Genomic DNA, 22,759 nt, shown 5'->3' on the forward strand with positions numbered 1-22,759 from the left:
GCTCAGTGGTTTCACCGCCTGTCTTGCAAGTGCAAGGACCCGAGATCAATCCCCGGTACCAAAAAAACCCAAAAACCAAAAAAACCTGGTATTCCACAATATAAAGATGAATAATAAAATTCATACTAGCAAAATTATAATTTCATTTTTATTCATTTATAACATTAAATAAGAGGCAAAAACTCACCACAACAAGAGAGAGACAAAGGCAGAGAGCAAAAAGCTTTATTTTAGTAATTTAATGGCATTCTCCCTGCTCTTTTGAATGAGCACCCGGTTCATCTGTGACGGGGCTGCAGTAATGTCATCGGACCTTCATGCGTGTCTGGGCCTCCACACAGGAAAATTACATGTTAGTGCGGTTTCTCAGTCAGTAATCTCTGCTTCAGAAACTGCAAAGAACTTTGTCAGAAATTGTCCATAAGGGGACAGAAGTTTTGTGGTCTCCAGGCACACAGCCAGTGCGGGGCCTGTGTGGGCCCTGGCCCAGGGGAGTCTCATGGGGAGTGGCCGGAAGGTCACGGTGGAGAACGTAATATTGATTATACCCAAGCAGGCTGTGAAGAGCTAACCCCATGACTGGCTTGTTTATAGAAGTGAGTCTGGCCGAAGCATATGTGCCGGGGTCCGAGTAACTCGCACCTAATTCCGTTCCCACAACTAAAACCTTCTGGCTAGGACAGTCCTAATTACAATCATATATTTTGTCTATTCTGTTCCTAATTCGAGAGTGCTTTGTCTTGTCCTTTCTGAGCCTTGTTTACATTAATTTCCATAGAAACCACACATCGCCTTTACCCCAGTTGATTGCCAATAGAAGTCAGTGCTGGAACTGCCCAGGGTCTTTGTCAGTTGCCCCAGCGTTGCTCCTCCTGGGCCCCGCGCGCTCTCTCCTGGTTCTGTCTCTAAGTGTATTCTTTTCCTCAGGCCTGTGCCGCACACTGCAGGGTCTCCGGCAGTCAGGCCTCGGTGGTCATCCTCCCATGGGGCTGGGCCACAGACAGGCCTCACTCACACCCAGAGCCTTCAGGAGCCAAGGCCATTCCTACCTTGGCCCAGAGCGCCTGGCCAAAGACCAGATGCCTTCTCTCGTGCGCACATACGCACCGGTGACAGAGTCCCGCACGGTCCAGGAGACAGGCGGAGTCCCAGTCGGCGTGGAACTCACAGGCCAGTGTCCCAGAAAGCAGCAAATCAAGGAAGGAGTAAGAAAGAGTGCTTAAACATGCTGTGGAATTTTCTCTCAAGGAAAGTTCTTGCAACTCGGTAAATTGTGTATTAGTTATCAGCTTGCATGGCAAGTGACAAAGGCAGACTGGCAAAAGAAAACAAAGAACCACTCAAACACAAGCAAACAGCCCACCTTGAAGCGGCTTAAGCAAGGATAAAACGGTCATATAATCCAACTCAAGTGAGCCATCGGCCAGGTGATTCTCCAAAAGAAAACTAAAGCACTTCTATCAGAAAAGGGGATTGCCCAAGAGAATGAAAAGCATGATACCACAGCAATATATGCACACCTATGTTTCTAGCAGCACAGTTTGTAATAGCTAAGTCTTGGAAACAGCCCAAATGCTCATCAACAGGTGAGTGGATAAAGAAGATGTGTTTTTTTATACAGTGGAGTACTACTCTGCCATAAAGAAGGATGAGCTTCAGACATTTATAGCTAAATGGATGGACCTGGAGACCATACTCTTAAGTGAAATAAATCAGACACACATGGGTAAATACCGAATTGTTCCACTGGTGTGAGAAACCGAAAGCGGAAATAAAAACTGAAATGTGTAATAGACACTGGGAAATGGGAAGAAACTGTTCAAATGGGAAGGGGAACAAGGGAGGAGGAGGGAGAAAGGAAGGAACAAGAAAAAAAGTAAAAATAGAAGGGAAAACTGGAAACAAAGCTTCTGTACATGGGGAGGGGAGGGGGCTTGAGGGAAAGATGGGATTAAACAGAATAAAATTTATTAAAAAATAAATAAAAAGAGGATTGGATACCCATTGCCAGAGTTGGTTGATAAATCTTTGACAATGTGAAGAATCATTCCTGCCCCTACTGGAATATAGGCCTTACAGTGCTGATAGGACGGATGGCTTTTTACAGTGGGAAACTCCTGAGCGTCTCTGTTATTTTGAGCTGTGTTTTGAATCTGCAGGGGTTGCCTCCTGGAGAGCTGGGAATGTCCATTGGAGACTTGTGTGAAATGTCTCGGAATACAGAAAAATGTTCAAGAAAGCCAAGAAGGCAGGAAAGTGAAAGAGAGGAACAGGAATGAGGAAACAAAGGACAAACATAAGGAATTAGGAAGTAATTAAATTAAACAAAAATACAAATACAACACATCAAACTGTGGAACGCAGACAAAGCAGTGCTTCGAAGAAAACACAAAGCATTACATGCTCGTACAACATAGTAAGAGAGGAGGCAAATCAATCTAAGGCTTAAACATGGGAAACTAGGAAAAAAGGAGAGTAAAGCAAATTCTAACAAGCCGAAGGAAGGAAATCATTCAGATATGCACAGAAATGGGTAAAACTGTAAACAGGAAAATAGCCATGCAAATTTATTGTCAAAAGCTAATTGTTTGAGGGCCGGGGATTTAGCTCAGTGGTTCCACTGCCTGCCTCGAAAACACAAGGTCCTGAGTTCAATCTCTAATACAAAAAAAAAAGCTAATTGTTTGAAAAGATGGATAAAATGTATAAACCTAGCAAGTCTGACAAAAAAGAGGGAAGACACAAATTACCAATGTTAGGAATAAAACATACAGACTGCAACACTGGAAATGTGATAAAGGAATGCTTTAAACAACTCAATGCGTACGAATTCCAAAGCCTGTATTAAATGAAAAAAAATCCTTAAAACCCCTATTTAAAGAAAGAGTTCCTGAGTGCGCGGGAGAATTAAAGCGCATTCCTACACACTGGGAATGGGACTCACGCTGGGCTGAATGGCGGACCCAAGACGCCGGGCCCCAGAGTCGTGGCAAGTGTGGGGCAGAACTCCAGTTCCGAGGTGAAAGGGCCTCGATGGCCCTGGGTCCTATGCCAAGTGTTCCTGTAAAAGGCGGGAGAGGAGAAGGCACGGAAGGACAGGGCAGTGACTGAACTACCTGCGCGAGCCCAGGAGAGCCCAGAGCCCCCAGAACCCGAAGGACCCTCGCCTCAAGCCTTGGCCCTGCTGACACTGTGAATTCAGACCTTTGGTTGCCCCGGTTTCTGTTGCTTTAAGTCATGAGGTTTGGGGCTCCGTCGTGCAGCCCAGGAAGCTTGGGCTCCGTCCTGCGTGGTTACCTTCCCCCTGGGTGTGTCTCCTTGTCTAAGGGCCACTCTTCTACAGAGACACCAGGCGCTGGATCACGGCTCATCCATCCAGTGTGACGTGGTTTCATCTCAGCCACCTCTGCGAAGGGCTTCTGTCTCCCTAAGACCACATTCGCAGGCTCCGGGGTTAGGCCCTCAGCAGGTCTTTTTATCACACAGAGGGGAGAAACGGTGGGGCCATCGTGCTTTTAGCACCACAGTCCTGCAGCTGTTCCCTGGGCTGGGGACGGACGATGAAGGAAGACTACAGCAAAGGCCAGAGCCCTAGGGTCACACGAGGGGCCCTGTTACTCCCCACCACGATGCTCGGCCTTGCCACAGCACAGAGCCAACTGACAGCCATGGACTGAACCCTCAGAACCGTGAGCCAAACACACCTTCTCTCCTTTCATAATTTTTCTCCAGTACAGTGGTACCTCGGTCTGTGAACTTAATTTGTTTTACAATCTTGGGGAAGATGGCTCTGTTTGTGTTTGTGTGAGAAAAATGCCTGTGATTGTGTTTGTCACCCGACATGGAACAGAAACAAAATTTTGTCAAATGCTTTTGTTTGAGAACCAAATTGTTTGTGAACAGAAATGTTCATGAACCGAGGTATCGCTGTGTTTTGTCTCAGCGATGAGGAGCTAACAGACTCTGACACTGTAGCGAGCAACTCCTCTTGTTTTATATCTCCAGTCTGTGGCAATTTGTTCTGGCGACAGCAGGACATGAGCCTTGCTCTGGAGGCCTCTGTGTGAACTGGGGCTCACACTGATGCAAGTCACCCGTGACGCCAGCGTGTGACCACATTCTGCATGTTTCCATGCTTCCCCTGCCAAGCAGCTCAGGGCAGGGAGTCACCCTGTGATGTCGTGGGCCACGGCGGTGCACCCAGGGCTGGGGCCTGAGCAGGCACCTGGTGTCCACTCGGTGGTTAAGCCAGTGACGCAAGTGTAATGACAGGCCAGGACTCACTGCTGTCAGCACTCTGGGTCCACGCAGCTGGGGTTCATTTCGGCCTTGTCCACACCTGCCCAGGGGAAGCCTGCCCGGGAAGGACCACGCCTCTGGGCTGCAGTTCAGTGACCGCGGCCACAGCAGCAACAGAAGCACGTTTCCCCCTCCCAGCCGTGGGGCACAGCGTCCCAGTGCTGCAGATTCCCCGTCTGGTGGTATCTGGCCCCTTCCAGCCCTCTTGGCCATGGATCCCTTTCTGGGGGACTCTACCTCATGGCCTGATCACCTTTCCAGTACCCACTTTCTAGTGCCTTGGGGTAGAACATCAACCTACGAGCTTCGGGAAGGAGCCAGTGTGAGGCCACAGCACCTTCCCTTCCCTTTATATTCAGATTTCTTTTTGGTACCAGGGATCGAACTCAGGATCTTGTGCTTGCAAGGCAGGCACAGTGCCACTGAGCTAAATCCCAGCCCCCTTGTCTTTCTAACCTAACTTCAGAGTCTACCTGTGAGGGCAGAGACTGGTTTTAAGGTTTCCCTATTGATCTTTAAAAAGCTCAGTGAGGCTGGAATCCGATCTTCTCCTCCTACAGTGCCCCTGTCCCTACACTGGGAGAGGCAGGTAGAGAAGTGACATGGGGAGATTTGATGGTTGAGTTCTAGACATGGAGGTTTGACAGGAGGGCAGATGTGGAGGAGGACCACAATGAGGACACGGAGGCACTGGAATGGGGACTGTGCTATCTGCATCATTTCCCAGGAACATGAACTGAGGCCCCTGGGGTGGGACCCGGGGACTTGCTGCAGGCAACACAGCTGATCCACCCCTCACCAGGCCTCCTATCTGGCTTTGTCCCTGCAAGATTCCTGGAGATGAAAACAATCACCACCTTTCTCCAGAGAAATGAACGGCCCCGCACGACACCATTGCTATAGACAGAGGAGCTAGGCAAGAGCATTACAGGTAGTCAGATAGGGCTGGATCCTGGAGAGTTGGGACAAAGGTGACCACCACAGCTGCACTGGAGACTCGTGGGCTGGCAACCAGGCCTTGGGATAAAGACAAGCTGACCAGACGTGCACACTTCCTCAAAGGACAAACCCTGGCCCTAATGAAGGCTACAGAGACACCGGCTGCCCCGGTGGTGACCAGAGAACTCTGCACCCACCACTTCCTAGGAGGATCTTTGTTCTTCCCGTTCACTCTTGTTACCTGACTCGCTTCCCATTTGGACCGCCATTACCTAAGCAACTGCACGTGTAACCTTACTGGGTGATCACGGCCCACGTGGTTGCACCCTGTAAAACCCCTCTGTAAAGTGGGGTCCCCGGCTGCCACTCGGGTCCCCTCCTGGCCTGCGGGAGCTCTCCTATCAATAAGTATCTTCCTAGTCTTAACCTCTGTTGTTCCTAGGACTCGTTCTTGGATTTCTAGAGAGCAAGAGCTCAGCGTATCATAGAGCTAACAGTTGGGAGATACAATACTTCCTATTTCCTCTCCAGTATTACTTTCTGTATCACCAGGACACAGAATGTTTGGGAAGAGGACTGGGTAGGGCCATGGGTCCACCTTGTGGGTCCTCTTCGCTGGGCCAAGGGACAAGGCACGAGTTGAGGTCCCCACCCTGGATGCAGCTGACATTAGCAATCTCAAGGGCAGGTCGTGGGCTACACCAGCACTGCTCCTTGAGCCCGGCTTTATGACTCCGGGGTATAAATGGCTCTGAGCCGAAGGCCTGAGTCACCATGAGCTTTCATTGCCCAAGAAGCCTTTGGCACCTGGCCAGTCTCACCCCCCGATTTGTTCCTTCCTCTCCAGTCAAAAGCAAAACAAACACACCGTTCCCACCTCCCAGGCCAGGGCCATGGTCCTCAGTGAGCCTCTGTCTGCAGTGGGCCCCGGATTCCCCCCAGAACAGCACAGCTTCGCTAGGCCTGCTGCTTCGCTGTTGTCTCTGTTGTTGGCACCTCCACGGTCGCCTCCCTGCGGTGCCAGGCGCAGGGGACAGGCTCTCGGCAGCTCTTGGAGAGGCCGGGGTCGTCCCCACACTTCTTCCTTTTCCATCTGAGCTGCAGGACCCCAGCCCACTGCCCGCTCCCTCTAGTGCAGCTCATCCAGAGCCAATAGACTGACTTCTGGGGCAGGCGGCCTTGTCCCAAGGCACTGAGACAGCAGCCTTGGGTCGCACAATTCCCCCAGCACAACCTGGTCATTTCAGATGGCCTTTGATGGCCATTGGACAGCAGCCACGCACTCCCATGCTTACAGCAGCACTCATCATAGCTAAGCCTTGGAAGCAGCCTGTACATCCATCCGCAGATGAGTGGATAAAGGAAAGGAGGTGTTTACACACCACAGAGTCCTGCTGTGCCATAAAGAAGGGTACCCTCGAGTCATTTGTGGGTGAATGGATGCATCTTGAGAGCATGATGTTAAGTGGCGTAAATCAGACACACGAGCTTAAAGATCACATGATTTCTCTTACAAAAGAGCCCAAGTATAACTGGAGCAAAAGAAAAGCTAGCTAACAGGAAGTAGAGAGATGGATCTTCTGCAGAGGGGAGAGGACTGGGCAGGGTGGTGCCCTTGCCCTCCTGTAATTCCACTGCCCGCCCTGCCCTGTGCCTTCCAGTCTGCTCCACACCTTAGCTGCCTGCACTTTCCCTGGGACCTGGGCTGCGGGGTCTGGCCCTGGGTCTCGCTCTGGGTCTCCTGCTTGCTGCAGTGGGGATGGCAGCTGTCTGACCCTCAGGTGCCACCTGTGTGACTAGCTAGCTCCCTCTCCCTCCAGGGAGATGTGGTGGCGGCTGTGTGATCAGGGCTCCCGAGAGTTTTCAGGAAACAGACTCGCCAATGTCACACGGAGCAGCCACCCAGTGGACCCTGGGGAGGCCCAGCTGGTGCCAAAGAGCCAGCGAGGGGTCCTGCAGGCAGGACCAGGACTCTGCTGTCTGCTCTGTTGGCTGGGGCGGAGGACGGGCCAGGTGTGGAGCGGGGCTGCTGCAGGACCTGCTCAGGAGCCAGGAGCACAGCTGTGGCTGCCACAGGGAGGGCTGCCAGGCCCAAGCCCCGTGGGGCCCAGGATGGAAGCCAAGAGTGGCCACAAAGCCTGCTGTGTTTGTACCTGGTCCTCCTCCCAGAAAGTGTTTGCCACCCTGGGAGACAGGGATGCTTGCTTGCCTGGTACTGTGTGTAATGAGGAAGAGGCTGGGGAGAGTCTCAAAATGCTCCAGTCGAATAAATAATGTTCACGTGATGAGTATGTCAGAGTAACGGAAATCCACAAACTACGTGAAACCCTGGATGATTCCCGTGAACTGGAATGGGCAAATGAAGCAGGCCCCCAAACACAAGATTCGTTTCATAGCAAAACCCAAGACAGCTATTGAATTTAGGGTAAGCAATTAGCTGAAAGAATGGGCCAGGTGAGGTGGTGCAGGCCTCTAACCCCAGCACTCGGGAGGCTGAGGCGGGAGGATCTCCGTGTGTTTGAGGCCAGCCTGGGCTCCATAGTGAGACCCTGTCTGAGAAAAGAGTCACCTGTCATCCCAAGTTTTAGTCTGAGGTAAGAGGAGGTGGGCAACTCAGAGACTTGGTGAGGCCCTGTCTCAAAACTTGAAAGGGTGAGGGGTGCAGCTATAGGCAAAGACCCTGGGCTCAGTCCCTGGTACCGCAGAAGAGGAGGAGGAGAGGAAGAAGTCAAAGCCGTGTGTGCCAAGGTCCACAGCACCCCGATGGCAGGAGCCACCATGCAGCACCCTCTGGGTCCCTTTCACAGGAAGAGGCTTGGGAACCAGTGGCCAGGAAAGGCTGTGGCCCCTGAGAGGCGACGTGTGGCCCATGGATCCACCCGGCACAAAGTGGCTTCATACGGTGCCCCGGGACCTCCTGCCCTGGGGTGGGTGGCACAGGCGCCAGGGTGACACACAGGGCAGCGGGCTGGACGGTGCTCACGGGTCCCCAGGCCAGGGTTCCCACCTGGCGCCCCATGGCCCTGCACACACGGTGACAGGAAGTCCCTGTTTCGGGTTGAAAGTGTGGCTGCGTCATAGAAAACAGTGCCTGACAGTCACTTTTCTGCCAGTCATGATGTCTGGGCTTTCTGCTGTCGGAGGCAGGGTGTGGCCACCTGTGTCCTGTCCTGCGGCCAGAGGGCAGCCCGCTGAGGTCATAACAAAGCCCCATGTGTCTCCTCCAAGCTTGTTTTGAAATCCCTGGGTGGGAGGCGCTGAGTCACTCCCCAGCCTGCAGAGTCCCTCTGCCCTGCCAGCCCGGGCTGACCTGTGTGAACCTCAGGGGGACCCCCGCCTCCTCGGAGGCCCCCTTCCCAGCCGCCATCCGCACAGGGCCCAGACCACACTGGGCCTCCCAGACTGCCGCCCATCTGTGGCCTGGATTCCAGGGGTCCACTCCAAACCTCTGCACTGGGGACGGTGGGGCACTGAGGCGAAGGTCCTCGGCTGTGTGAGGAGAGACAGGACGCCAGCCAGCCCAGGCTCCTCCTCAGCACCCACAAAACGCGGGCCTCCCGGCCAGGCTGAGGCTGCCCCGGTGCCCGAACCCTGCCATCCGACCCACTGTCCACCCCGGGCCCGGCTGCATGGCCCCCCTGGAGAGAAGCCGCCGCAGTCAGCACCTCGGAACGCGTGGTCAAGGGCCCGCTCTGTCCCAGACAGCCCACCTCCGGCCAGCCGGACAGCGGGTGGCTTGTCCCTGGGCCTGGCGGGGCTCCGGGCGCTGTGCCCCGCAGAGGACGCTGTGGCCTTTGTTCTCCTGGGGCCTTGTTCCCAGCTCCTCTCCTTTCTGCTGGCCTCTCGCTCTGACCTGACTCGGGCACTGGGCGCCATCTTCCTGCTGCCCCGTTCTTCCCTCGGGTTCAGTGACACTGGATCCACTGCCCTTCCTGCGCCCGCCTTACTCGAACCCGCAGCTGGTTCAGGGCCAAGTAGCTGCTCCTCCTGCCCCGAGCTCCCGGCCCCCGGCCCAGTGCCAGGCCTGTGTTCCTGCCTCCCCTCATCCTCAAGGGTCTCAAGAGCCCAGAGACAGGCAGCGCCCTGGGCATAGGGGCCCGAACACAAGCCATGCACCCTCTGAGCTGCCCGCTGGTGCCCTGATCCCAGGATTGGGGGGCCTGGGGGGACCTCCTCCACCTCCAGCAAACGTCTCCTGCTTAGCTCTTCCGGCTGATCCTGAGCCCGCAGTCAGCCCCACTGACCTCTAATTACCTCCAAGCCCCTCCATCGCCTGTGAGAACATTTAATTACAAGGCGGCCCTGCCCCAGGAGCGTGGCCACCAGGCCCCCGGGGATCCTGTCTGCCATCCATGAAATGAGCTCCACGCCCTGCCTGGGTGGGGGACTTCGGGCAAGGTGGGCTCACAGGACCCAGCAGCTTCCCTGTTACTGTAGGCGTCACCCCAGGGAGGGCAGCCGATCTCTCCCAGGCTCCCCACAGCAGGGAGCGAGAGATTCGCACCCAGGCCCTGGCGGGCAGATCTGTTCTCGGCTTGCTCTGCAGGAGCCTCCAGGGAAGACAGGGATTCCCATGGCTCGGCCTCCAGGGAGCCGAGGATGGCTTCAGGTGCCCTTCCCTGGCCAGGATCACAGCTCCCTGGGGCCCCATAGCTCCAAGCTAGGCCACCCACACTTGCGGGGGTCTGAGCCTCTCCTGACTCTGCCTCCCCCGGTCTCCCTGGATTCATCTTCACCTTCCCCCATTCTAAGCTTGTTTTCATTTTTATCTTGCTCTTTAGGCAGAGCGGGGGAGCAAGCAGAATTTTGCAGAGGCAGACTTAGCACGGGGAGGGAGGCACGGGAGATGCTGCTTTCACAGTTTATCTCTAAGACAGGGAGCTCCGGGCAGCTGTGTCTCAGCAGTTCACCTTCCGGGCACTGTGACCTCCGCGGTTTAGCAGGAGGGGCAGGCCCCAGACCAAGAGCCTTGAGACCACAGTCTCTGCCTTGTCTTTTGTTTTTCATTTCAACAGCAGGAGGAGGATGAGCAGGAGAAAAGGCCTCCACGTCCAGGGGTGGTGCCTGCTGACGTGCCAGGCTGGGCGGGACTTCCCTGAGAGAGTCTGTGGCCTGGAGACATTGTCAGCAAAGGAGCCCTGGCCAAATCCCCCACGGGATCCGGGGGAGGGTGGAAAGTCCCTGCGCACCCCTCGGAGGAGACCCCCTTTCCTCATGGCACGGCCTTTCGGCTCCTTGGAAGTCAGCTGGCCTGACGTGTGCGCCTCCGTTCCTGGGCGCTCAGCTGGCTGTCACTGGTCTATGACAGTAGCTGTTAAGCCCTGGGAGAAAGAGCCCAAAGAACACAGCCCCAGCTCCTCAGCAAGGCCCATTTAATAATGCAGTCACACTCGTCTCGCTGTACTGGACTGACCCAAGCAGAACATTTTGGGATTCGGGATGTTTTGACCCAAAAGGTTCTATCCGCACCTTGACCACGGGGCCACTGCCGTGTCTGCGTGACTCTCTGGGAGACCCTGGCCTGGGCAGGCCGCACACATGTGTGAAAACGTTCTCCTCCACCCAGCTGCCCAGGGCCGATAAGCACAAACCGACTCTTCGAGGGCCTAGAAGCAGCTTTCCCTGGAGGTGCTTGTAGCCCCAGCCTTATCAGTTCCCTCCTTGTGGCTCCCCTGCAAGCCCCCCTACAAGGAAAGGCTGAGTCCAGTGCATCTTTGGGGCAAGAGAAAAACCCCTGGTCCCCTGGTGGTAGAAAGTGGGAGCCGCCCAGGGCTGCCATCAGCATCCAGTCACCACCCTGAGACTGGACTCGGGTGTCCAGGGCCTATCCGCAGCCCTCTGGCTGGGCAGCTCGAGGTCAGCGCTCCAGTCCCTCCCACACTGCCATGGGACATCTGTGCTGGGAGAAGAATTCCAGAGGGCGACCTTGGGTAGGTGGGAGGCCCCTATGGCCCTGAAGACAGCTTTCTCCGCACTGTCCTTCCTTAGGCAGGTGTGGAGGCCCGGCCCCGCGGCTGCACACAGGCCTGTCCTCCCTGGTGCCCGGGGCTAGGCGTCGAGGCTGGCCTCGTGTGGTCCTGGGAATGTCCTCCCCACCAGCCTCTCTCTCTGTCCACTCCTGGGTGTCACTGGGCGGGGCCTAGGCAATGGCTCATCTGAGAGCGAGGGAGCAGAAGGGAGCCCCTTCTGGGGGCGCTCCTTGGTGTCTAAGCGCCAAGTCTCTGGTCAGACCATGGGGCTCACAGTGATGGCAGTGCCAACGTGGGGCCAGGTCCCGCGTCCACTGGGCGGTGGACGGCACTGGCTCAGGGGAAGTGAGTTGGCGCTGGGCTGCGGGCAGAGCCAGCTGTGGCAGGGGCCTCAGCACTGGCCTGGGCGTCCAGTTTCGCTTCCCCTGGAAACTTCACACTAGGCTCCAGGGTTCCTGCTGTGACCACGGCCTCATCCCATCCCCCAGTCCGGCTCCAGAGCTCTGATCCCAGGGAGGCAGAGGCTCCGGAGACCAGGGCCAGAAGCAGGAGAGGGAGCGGGATGTCTGGCCCAGCTAAGCTCTGCAGCCACGCAGGCACTGGGGGTCCCTGAGCTCAGTTACTCTGAGTCACCTCAGAGGCGCCCACATTCGCCAGAGACCTGAGAGAGCTGGGAGGGCCTCACCTCCAAGCATGCACAGACCTTCTCAGAAGAGCAGGGTGGGCGAGGTGGTCGGGGACTTTGGAGCAGAAGGAAAGGGCTGGAGTGGAGCTGGCAGAGCCAATGGAGTCACCTGGGGCAGCCGAGGCAGGGCCAGGAGGAGCCCACTGCCTACCAGTGCCCCACCCCAAGCTGTGCAGGGCGGATGTGGCAGTTCGAGGTGCTGTCCTGGGCTCACGGGAGCCACCCGGTCACTGCTCTCCAGGCCTGGCTGCAGCAGGGCCACCAAGGCTCGTGGCTGGCTGGGTTGGGGACACTTCCTCCTCCATGCAGAGCGGCACGGGCTGAGACCTGGCGAGAAGAGCTGCTGGGCACGGTGCCCACGCGCCCTTCCCCTGTGGCTCCTCCTGGGCCTTTTCCCTGGTGGATCATTTGCAAAACAATCTCCAGGCCTGGTTTTGGAGGAACCAGGGACCTCGAGGATGGGCGGCACCCAGGGGACCAGACACTGGAGTCACAGCTGGTTGCCCTGCCAGCCAGGGGTGGGAGTCACTCTCTTTACCAAGGGCGGTGGCAGGCGTGGGCACTGCTGCTCGGAGCCCTCTGCTGAGGGTGCCACATCCTGGCCCCAGCTGTGGATGTTGGACGGTGCACAAGGGGCAGAGGCTGCTCAGGCCCCAGAGCTTGTACGAGATCACCATCTTCCCACTCCGATCCCAGACCCAGATGGGCTGGCACTGGGACAGGATGCACCCCCTCGAGTCCCCGGCTTCCGATGAATTAAGTCTCATTAGAGATGTGGCAGGGACAGCTCCAGGCCACGAGAGTCACCGGACACCATGGTTCCTGAGGCTGCTGTAGCTCTCAGTGTCCAAAAGCTGTCACACTGGAGCTTCAAGGTCACCTTGGAGAGCTAAGGGCTGTGTGGGCAGCAGAGGAGCTGAGCTAAGAATGGCTGTTTGGTGGTGGGGACAGGGGATGAAAAACTGAGGCCAACAAAACAATAAGATCCCGAGCCTGCCTGATGGGTCAGAGTACAGTCACAGCCAGGTGTGGGGGGCACGCCTGTCGTCCCAGAACTCAGGAGGCTGAGGCAGAAGGATCACCACAAGTTCGAGGCCAGCCTGGGCTACATACCAAGACCCTGTCTCAAAAACACTTACACACAAAAACAAATAAATAAGAACAAAAAATCAAGGGGCTGGAGATTTAGCTCAGTGGCACTGCACCTGCCTTGAAAGCGCAAGGTCCTGAGTTCGACCCTCAGTACCAGAAACAAAACAAAACAAAATAAAAAAAAAAAAAAAAAAAAAGAAGAAAATAAGAAATAAAGATGTCCACTTCAAGGCATGTCTCTGCTGTCACTGGTAGACAAATGGTACGCAGAGCCCAGATCTGTGTTGATTAATCCCAACAAGCCAGCCATAGCTTTACGGTGGGGTGGTGAATAAACCCAGCAAGCCTGCACCGTTAGTTCTGAAGCTCAGACTGGTTTCTTCCTGTGAGGCTGGAGCCCGTTTTGTTCAGCCAGCAACACTCCGTGTGCCTCCTGCTGGCTTGAACATGGCTCTTTGACCTCCTGCCAACTTAAACTTAGTTCTGCCTCACCCCATGGAATCCACCCACAGCTGCTCTGAGTTCCAAACTCAGTTGGCTCCTCTCTAAGATAGCTACCAGCCAACTGCCCTCCCCTGGGGGAAGTCTGAACCCGAATAACTCACCAGCCACTGCAGTCCACTGCATCCATGGCTCTATTCCACCGGTGCATCTCTCCATGGAGGCCGCTGGGGTTGCCAGCTGTCACTGTGGGCCTGCAGGTTTGAGCCACTGTTCCCTCGCTGTGAGTCAGAGTTCAGGGAGAAGGTGCCACCGCCACCTCCATCCTCTTCATTGAAGTCTCTCTCCTTGCTCTCCTGTGAGCTTCAGTTCTCACTTCAGACCCTTGCTGGGTTCCAGGGACCCGCTTCCCTCCTTCCTGTCTTCCTCACATTGCTATACTGCAGCATCTGCACCAAATAAATAAATTAAATAACAAAGTGCAGGGCCGGGGATTTAGCCCAGTGGTTCTGTCGCCTGCCTCACAAGCGCAAGGGCCCGAGTTCGATCCCCGGCACCAAAAACAAACAAACAAATGAAAAACAAAGTGCAGTCACATATGTCGACAGCCTTCATAGTGACCTTGGAGTGAAGGAGAGGGATCACACAACAGGTCCCCCGCTGTCTGGAGAGGGGAGTGACGGGCCCCCGCCTCCTGGGGTCCTGCCGGGCCCTGGCCCTTCCATACCATGGTCCACACTGTGTACTGTGCAAAGCATTAGAAAGTAATTGGCCCCAGTGCAGCCCACCAAAAAGCAATCAACAAACTCGCCCTGAGGTCCATGAACAGACCGTGAGCTTCTCCTCCTCTAACAGTCAAGCCTGTCTTCTGGAAAGCATATTTATTTATTATTGTGACAGGGCCTCACCACGTAGTTTAGGTTGGTCTTGAACTCACTCTAGCCCTGGCAGCCTCCAACTCAAGGCCATCCTCCTGACTCAGCCTCCCGAGTGCTGGAATGACAGGCGGGCATCATCAAGTCCCACTGGAAAGTATTTCGTATTTCTTAGTACACTTTAAAAAATGGTGGCTCATCATTAATGATCTGTCCAGTGGTCAGCTCCCCCGGCCCTCTCCTCCCCCTGGAACTTGCATTCCCAGTTAGGGAAGTTGAGGCAGGCTGCAGATGCCGTCCTGCAGATCTGGTGGCCACCCTGACTCTGCTCTCCTGTCCCCGCGGGGCAAGGTGGTGCTCACTTTCCTCCCCAGGCACAGGTTTGGGTCTGCACTAAGGTGGACAGGACAGGAAGTAATGTTTTTAAGATGTGCTGATGGGTGAGCTTGTGGGGGGACCACAGGTCCACCTGTCACAGGAAGGAGGATCCTTCAGGGTCCCATACCCTGGTGCGAGTCTCCCCACACCCCAGTCTTTGCCTCCAACTTGACACCGGGCCTGGAGCAAAGGGCTTTGCTGTCACTTAGGAGCCTGCTGCAGCCCAAAAGCCGCCCCCAGATGCTCTGCCAACACCCGGGATCCCGGAGGGGCCGGAGTCCCTGGGAGGGGTGAAGGACGATGTCAGGGGGGAGAGGAAAGAGTCAAAGTCTGTAGAATAGCTTCTCAGCCTTTGGGCTCAGATCAAGCGCAAGGTCAGTAGAAAGGAGATTAGGAAACTTGCAATTGTGAAATTGTACTTTTAAGGAAAACTGAAAAAAAACAAACAAACTACACCTTCAGGACACAAAAGGCATCGAAGGCTCTTTCCCTGCCAGGAAACTCAGGCCAAAAACAACTCCTAAGGGCCTGAAGACACCTGCAGCCTGCGGTTTCTGGCGTGGGAAGGGGCAGCAAGTCTCAGACTCAGACAGGGCCGTGGTTAGCGCTGACGCAGAGCTGGCCACGGACAGGCGCACGTCAAGTCTCTGCCTAAGCCGGGTGTGGAGGCGCACGCCTGCGATCCCAGCACTCTGGAGGCTGAGGCAGGAGGATCGCCATGAGTTGGAGGCCAGCCTGGGCTACACAGTGAGTTCAAGGCCAGCCTGAGCTACGTAAAGAGACCCTGTCTCAAACAAACAAGAACACACATTCTGCCTAATAAACCTCTTTAGGCCTCTCATTGCACATCTGGAAAATTCTTCCTGGGACCAAGTCAGTGAACCCTCAACCTGCCCCATGGGTGAGGTGAGTGGAGGTCTCCACCTGTGCTATGCGGAGCCTCCTCAGGTCCCTGGGTGACCATCACACAAGGAAACACCAATTCCTGGGAACAAAGTATGAAGTGTAGGACACGCCCGCTGCCTCCCGAGCTCAGTGTTGGGAGAGGCTGCCGGGTGCGGTCACCCAGCCTGTAATGGGGTGGCCGGGTGTGGCCTCAGGGAAGAGCCTGGGGTCCAGGGCACGGGGACAGCTCTCGGGAGCAGTAAGGGCAAAGGTGAACAGGTTTCAAGGAGCTAAGTATTGAAAAGCAAAAAACTGATCAAATGAAATTTAAATAAATAAACAAAATTAAAACGGTAAGAAAATCACAACATACATCTGAGACAGTATTTATATATTTAGTGTAAATGTATACCAGCATTTTGACTATCTTCTAAGATAGATTAAAAGGCCGACATCCAGATAGAAAAAGGCACTAAAAATACTAATAGTTTACAAAAAAAGAAAGACCAATGCTCCAAACTACAGGAAAAGCCACACAGCCTTGCTTAGACAGAGAGAGAGATGCAAGTTGCCCTGAGGAACTCTTCCTTGGGGATCAGACAGGCCAGGATCCAAAACCCTCCCTGTCCAGCCAAGGACAGCAGCTCACAGGCTGTGGGACCTCAGGCAGAAGTGGCAGGGTTCCCGGCCCTGGCCTCTGCCCTTCAAGCAGCCCCACTTCCGGGAACCTCCCTGCAGCTCCCGGCAAGCGACACTGGACCTGGAAGAGGGCCCCACACAGGGGCACCCACTGAGCCCACGGGGTGACGCCAGCACTGGCTGGGCCCGGGCACATGTGTGCATGTGTGCGCGTGTGAGACTCTGGCGTGGAACCACCCATGTCCTTGAGGAAGATACTCTGCAGTTCTGTGCCTGTTTCCTCACCTGCCAAATGACAAGTGTGGCCTACAGAGCAAGGGATGCAAAAGGGTTTGCTTTGGTGTGATTGGTGTTCACTTTTACTACAGCTGGGCTCCCTGTGACCCCGACCCCAACCCCGTCCATGGGAATTGGCATCTGGGCCAACGGGCTGGGATAGGGCAGGCTCCAGCATAGGCCCGGCTCCTGAGGGCCCCGAGGACCCCTCCTTTCCCAGCTCAAGGGCACCAAGAGTGGAGCCAGGGCCTGCTGGGGCCAGGCTGGCTCAGGAGCCGGGATGGCAGCAACCTCCTGCATCCCTGAGCACTGGAGGGTGCCGCGGCCGAGTGCGTTCAGTCACCCAGCAGAGGCCGGGGGAGCTGGCAAGAGCCGAGGAGGAGGAGATGCAGGCCTGGGGAGATGCAGGCCTGGGTGGCTCCTGGGGAAGCTGGGTCTGCACAGCAGTCTGCAGAGTGGGCTTCCTTCCGGCCTCCCACAGGTAGAGGGCACAGTGTCTGGAGGACCTGGGCAGGGGGCAGAGGCGGCCACGAAGGACCTGGCAGTGGGTGAAGCAGGGCCAAGGAGGGGGGTGGTGAGGGGCATGCACAGCCCCCACCCCCTGCCACCTGCAGGCCACGGGGCCCCAGAGCTGCCTGCGGGTCCGAGGTCCCCACCCACGTGGCTGGGTCGGTGGTTGTGAGGGAGGGAACAGGGAGGCGGGTGGGGAGTCCTCTCACCCTGGGCAGGCACAGGCTGCCCTGCAGACACAGGTAAAGGAGGGTTCATTGTCCACCCGCCCCTGCCTGTCCATTCCTCCATGAAGAATGGAAGCTGCATTGTGAATTGCAGGTTTGAAGCATGATCAAAAAAATGCAGTGATTGTTTAAAGTTTAAAAAATATATACATTACAGAAAAGACACAGCCGTGACTTCCCTCCAACCCTCTCCCTTGCGCCGAACTCCCTCATCCCGTCGTCCTCACCCTCTTTCCCAAGCGGCTCTCCTTGCACTGTCCTGGCTGCCTCAGTGTCCTGAGTCGATTCAGCAGTTTCCATTTCGTGGTCATTTTGACTCTGGGGAGGAGCGGGAAGTCACACGGGGCCAGATCCGGTGAATAAAGCAGATGGGGACACCTGGGATGGTTTTGTTTGCCTGAAATTTCCATAAACGGGTAATCAATGAGAGCCCTCAGAAATATGGTGAACATTTAAACTAAGAAATGTATCACAATAAAAAGCACGCCGCCAGCGAGCCCCTCCGACTCCTCACGCACCCCGCCTCCCTGGGAACACACGGATCCTACTGTCTCTGGCAATGTATCTTTTACTACAATGCATTTTTAAACTTAAACACTGTGTGTTTCTATCACCCCTTGCTCGCTTGCCAGCATGCCTGCGCTGGGAACTAAGTCCTGAGCTGCTCGTCCTTGTTTGGGCCAAGGAGCCCCAGGCCGGCCGGGTGGTACTGGTCAGTCCCCCACACAGCCGTCCACGCAATCAGAGGACCCGCACAGCGCCCTGAGATGGCAGCACGAGGTGCTGTTTTGCAGGAGTCCACCCTCACACCAAGGCAAAGGTGGAGCCCGCACGCACCCCAGCTGCCCACCCCGATGATCATCACCTGGGTGGCTGCAGTAGGGTGCTTGATGCGGGTCTCGCCACAGGCACGGGCGTGGCATTCCACGCCGACATCTCCTGGTGGGCATGGTCGGTGGGAACTCCTCAGCCCCGCTGGGGTCTTGTGGGAGCACCATCCCGGAGCAGGGCGAGGAGACGCCCAGTGCGGTGCCAGGTTTGCCCTGCGTGTTTTCAGCCTTGGTGTTTCTTTCTCCCTCCCTTCCTCCTCTCCTCTGCAACCTTCACCACTTCCACTTTGCCAGAGAAACCAAAACCTGCTGCCTGTCCCACACCTGCTTCTCCAGGCTCACAGAGCCACGTGCCAACCCGATACGGGCATCCAGGGTGGGGCAGCAGAGGAATGGGAAGGAAGCAGGCTGGCGTGGGGTCCTCCTCCCCGGCCCCTCCCCTCTCTGACCCTCAGTCTCCTTGTCCAGCCCAGGGCTGGCACAAAGCTGCTATTCCAGTACTCAAGTGACGGAATGGAAGAGGAAATTTAGTCTCCACAGCTCCTTCCAGGCTTGGAAACCCTGTGACTCCGGAGGAATCAGTCAGCATTTGGATGATTTACATGATTTAAACTGATCAAAACATGTGTTGCAAGTGGCAGAAAACCGTGTCTGCTCTTGAGTCCGGGGACAGACAGTTCTAATCCTAGTGGGTGGTCAGTTTCAGCCCCAAAGCTATCCCCGCCGTGTAACCCCCGCTGCACACATGCCCTCAGCAGGTCCTACGTGCAGGGGGACGGGGACGGGGACCAAGCACACTGGCATCCACCCCAGGAAACACACGGGGTTTCTCGTCTGACCCGGCTGCCCCAGAACCCCTCACTTCCACCTCCAGCCCCCGTGATGGCCTCGAGCTGCTCACGAGGGAAACTGGCAACCAAGTGGGCCAAGGAAGCGGGGAGCCTGTGACCTCGAGACGCCGTGCCCAGGCCCGGCCGCCCCAGCCCTGCCACCCCTGTGGCTCTGGGGGGTCAGGCCTCCAACCCCAGAGGCCCTCGCTTACTTTCTGCACCTTCGACATGGGAGGACAAGCAGGCCCCACTGAGGAGGGGACACGGGAAGCCAACTGTGGCCGAGAGGCGGGTGGCCCGGCCTCAGTAACAGGAAAGGGTGGTAGGCTGGGCCAGGGCTGCGCTGGGTCCAGGTGCAGACGGAAGGCACTGGTGAGGCCACGAGGGCAGAGGTCCCCTCACGGGGCAGCGTGCGACAGCCACCGCAGCAGGGGCGGCTGTGCACAGCGGGTCTGCAGAGCTGGGTGCTGCAGGCCGGAGCGTCCAGTCGGGGTGGCAGCCTGTGCAGCTGCGCCTCCCTGGACCCTGTCCCCAGTGAGAAGGGAGCGCTGCAGGGCTGAGAAGCAGCGCCGGGCAGGAGAGGCCCCCCGAAGAGACACAGCTGTGTCCCCAGGGCGGGGCCCAGGGAGGCTCTCACCTGAGAAGAGAGGACAGGGCACAGGGGGGCCATGGGGCAGGAACAAGGAGACTGGGCCTCTCCCTGCTCTGGGGAGGCCTCCTGTGTGGCCCTGCCAGGCCACTCCGGGCGCCCTGTGCCGGGGCCCACCCGCACCCCAGTGCCGGGAGGAAGCCACCCTGCCACGAACCCCAGCCGCTCCCAGGCCACCTCCCGCTTCCTTGGCCCCAGGCCACCTGGGCCACAGGGCTCGTCCCCTCTCCCTGTCCCCACTGCAGAGACAGGAGGCAGTGCAGGAGCCCCTCACTGAGGCTGCTCTCCAGGGCTCAGCCCCCACCACCCGTGAGGCCTGGTGTAGACAAAGCAAGCCTCTGCACCGTCCTGGGCCAAGGCAACCCTTCTCTGTTCTGTCCTCTGAGGCTGCTCCCCAACTGCCCCCGGTCCGGGCTTGGCCACCAGGAGCACTGCTGAGCTGGGCCAGGATGGTGTGGCGTGCCACGGGCTGTGTGCAGCTGATGGTCCCCCCAAGGGCACCTGACCGGGGGCTCGGGCACACTGGGGCTGCGGACTCTGGATACAGGCATCGAAGCTGGACAGGGCCCCCAGACACGTGCATTCACAGGCCGAGGGGAAGAAGGGCACAGTGGGGACACGGAGGGAGAGCCCAGGCCTCCCATCAGCCTGAGGCCTCAAGTACAGGCCAGGTGCCCCAGGAGCAGGCCAACTCCAGGGAGACTCATCCAGCAGCGAGCGGTCTGCAGGAACGGCAGTGGGCCCCACCGGGTTGGCGTCTGGGAACACAGGTGACAAGGACCTCAAAGTCCACAGGGGGGGCCAGCAGGGCTGAGGCAGGCGCAAGGTGTTGGTCCACAGCCGCCTTCCTGGGAGGCAGAAGGGCAGCCCAGCCTCGGGGGACGCCTTCCATTCCACTCCCTCACCCTGGCCCTTCCTCCAGGAAGAAGCTGGTGTTGACTCCGGACCTGGAGTCTGCTCGGCCCCGTGTGCTTTCAGGAAATGACTTCAGGTCATGCTCTCTGAGTCATGGTTGCACCACACGAGAAATGTCCCCAAATCTGACTGAGTGGTGTTTTCTCCAATTCCTGAATTTCCACACACAAATTTCCTGCATACTTACAGGGAACACCACACTTAGGCAACACTGGCTCTGGGGTGACGACTGCCCTTAACCCACAGCCTGCTTCCGGCCTCTGTCTTCTCCCACAGGCTCTGGGGTTCCCGTGCACCAACCCACATCCACTCCCAGCTACGCATACATCGTCTTTAACGGCAGAAGCCTGTTCAGCTCGGGCTGCAGCCCCGACTGTGCTCTTGAACCGCGCTTGCCTCCAGGATGCCTCGGGAGACAGGGACGCCCCGCAGCCCCTTCCAGGCCTCAGCACTCGGGGCACCCCTCCCAGCAGGGAGAGACCCCCCCCCCTGCTGAGTCATCGTGAGGCAGGCCGGCAGGCAGGAGGAGCGGACGGTGGTACAGACCTCTTAGCTCCGGCCGCCTCTGGTCTTTGTCCCCGGGGGCAGTGGGACGCCCCCCATGGAGGAGCCACCAAGGCCGTGACTTCCCCTGCCCCCATGATGAAGCACTTTGGACCCCCAGCCCAAGCCCTCAGGCCAGCAGAGTGCTGAGTCACCCAGCTCTTCCCGCCCAGCTTCCCTCCCCAGCGACCGGCAGCAGCTATTCCCTTAGGCGGGCCGGCCCCCGCCCCGCCGACCAGTCACGAGGAGCGCCGGAGGCAGGGAGGTGGAGGCCCGGCCTGCAGCGGCCCAACAGCCAGGGACCCCCAACTGTGGGGGTCCGGCCCAGGCACACATGTCCGCACAGCGCGCGCACACACACACGTGCACGCACACGAGCCTTCCACCCCTCCCCCCGCCCAGCAGGCCCTGGTTCCCCACGCAGTACGCTGCAGCTGCGCCTCCCACTCCCTAAGCCCACGCCTGCAGCGGGCGCGGCCTCCCAGAGGTCCAGCTTCACCCTGGTGCTGTCCACCTGGACATCCTGGGCCCCGAACGCCCGGCCGCACGCCAAGCCGCCTCCCCCAACGGCACCCAGGCCCCTCCCCCACCTCCCTGGCCAGCAGCCCAGCCAGGACTCTCCCGCCCCATGCTCTCTGGTCGGTGGGCCGCCTCTTCCTGTCTGTCCTGTCCACTCCAAGGCTCTCAAAGCTGCTGTGTCCTCTCCTCACTGTCACCCATGGGACCCTGCCCTGCTGCCCGACTGGAATCCATCTCCACATTGGATGACACTGAATACTGAGCACTTACCCTGCAAGATGCTGGGATGAAGACAGAGCAAGGCCTGCCCTCCAGGAGCCGGAAAGACAACCAAACATCCGCACATAGCTGATCTAACAGGGCTGGGGGCTAGGGCACATTCTGCTAGTCTCAGCACTTGGGAGGCTGAAGCGGGAGAATCGCTTGAGCCCAGGAGTCCGACAGCCTAGGCAGCACAGTGAGGCCCTACCTCAAAAAAAGTGGGGGAGCACAGGGGTGTAGCCTGCAGTAGAGTGCTGGCCTGGCTGCAGAGGCCCTGGATTGGCTCTCCAGGGCCACAATGCGTGTTTACATGTGATCAACTGTTCTATGTATACATTGCAGTCTGTGGTCTTCATCACTTAGGAGCTACAAGGATCAGCACAATTTGTTTCCATTTTAATTTTGCTCACATCTCTGTCTCACAGCTTTTCCTCTCAAGTGCTGAAAGCTGCCCGCTGTCCTTCGTGGCTCTTGAGAGCCCCTTACAGGACACTGCCCACCCTAAGGGACAGGATACCAACTTCCAGCCATTCTTCTCAAGCTTTCTGGGCTTTTTTAAGGCTTGAATTTTTAAATACAGAATGAATCATTCTCCCCACGACATCGCCAGTCAGGCCTCTCCGTCCCCAGATTGAAACACCCATTGTTCTGCTGTGGCTCTGCCAGCTCCCCACTGACTGAGCCGCACAGCTCTGTGGCTCCCACTCCTTTTTCACAGCGACCTTGGGCCTGGCCCCGCAGAGCCGCCCGCTCAGTGTGTGTCGTGCCCCTTTCACTGCAGTGAAGCAAATCCGCCCTCACCCTCTTCTCCCCCGCTGCTGTCAGCCCTTCACACTCTCCCGAGGGAGCTCCGGAGATGGCATTGCGTGTGCAGGCTTCTGGGGGAGAGCAGCACCCTTACCAAGTGGAGCTTGGCACTTGGGAAGACGTTGCTGCCTCCCCTTCCCTCAACTTGCTGGTGTCCTGGAGTAAGCATTTAGTTTTCTCTCCATGCTCA

General features: G+C 57.2%; 1 long non-coding RNA gene across 1 annotated transcript; it reads right to left on the reverse strand.

The window, feature by feature from the left end:
* Positions 1-166: 166 nt before the first annotated feature.
* On the reverse strand, positions 167-21,764 carry LOC110347400 (uncharacterized). The gene is made up of 3 exons (XR_002392020.2): positions 18,081-21,764; positions 17,443-17,612; positions 167-13,874 (listed from the first exon to the last, which is right to left on the reverse strand). It is a non-coding gene; the product is annotated as an uncharacterized LOC110347400 (long non-coding RNA).
* Positions 21,765-22,759: the final 995 nt, after the last annotated feature.

The sequence above is a fragment of the Heterocephalus glaber genome, unplaced genomic scaffold, assembly GCF_053883595.1.
Source record: "Heterocephalus glaber isolate CG9 unplaced genomic scaffold, H.glaber_assembly_v1.0 deba00001806, whole genome shotgun sequence".
Taxonomy (NCBI): Eukaryota; Metazoa; Chordata; class Mammalia; order Rodentia; family Bathyergidae; genus Heterocephalus; species Heterocephalus glaber.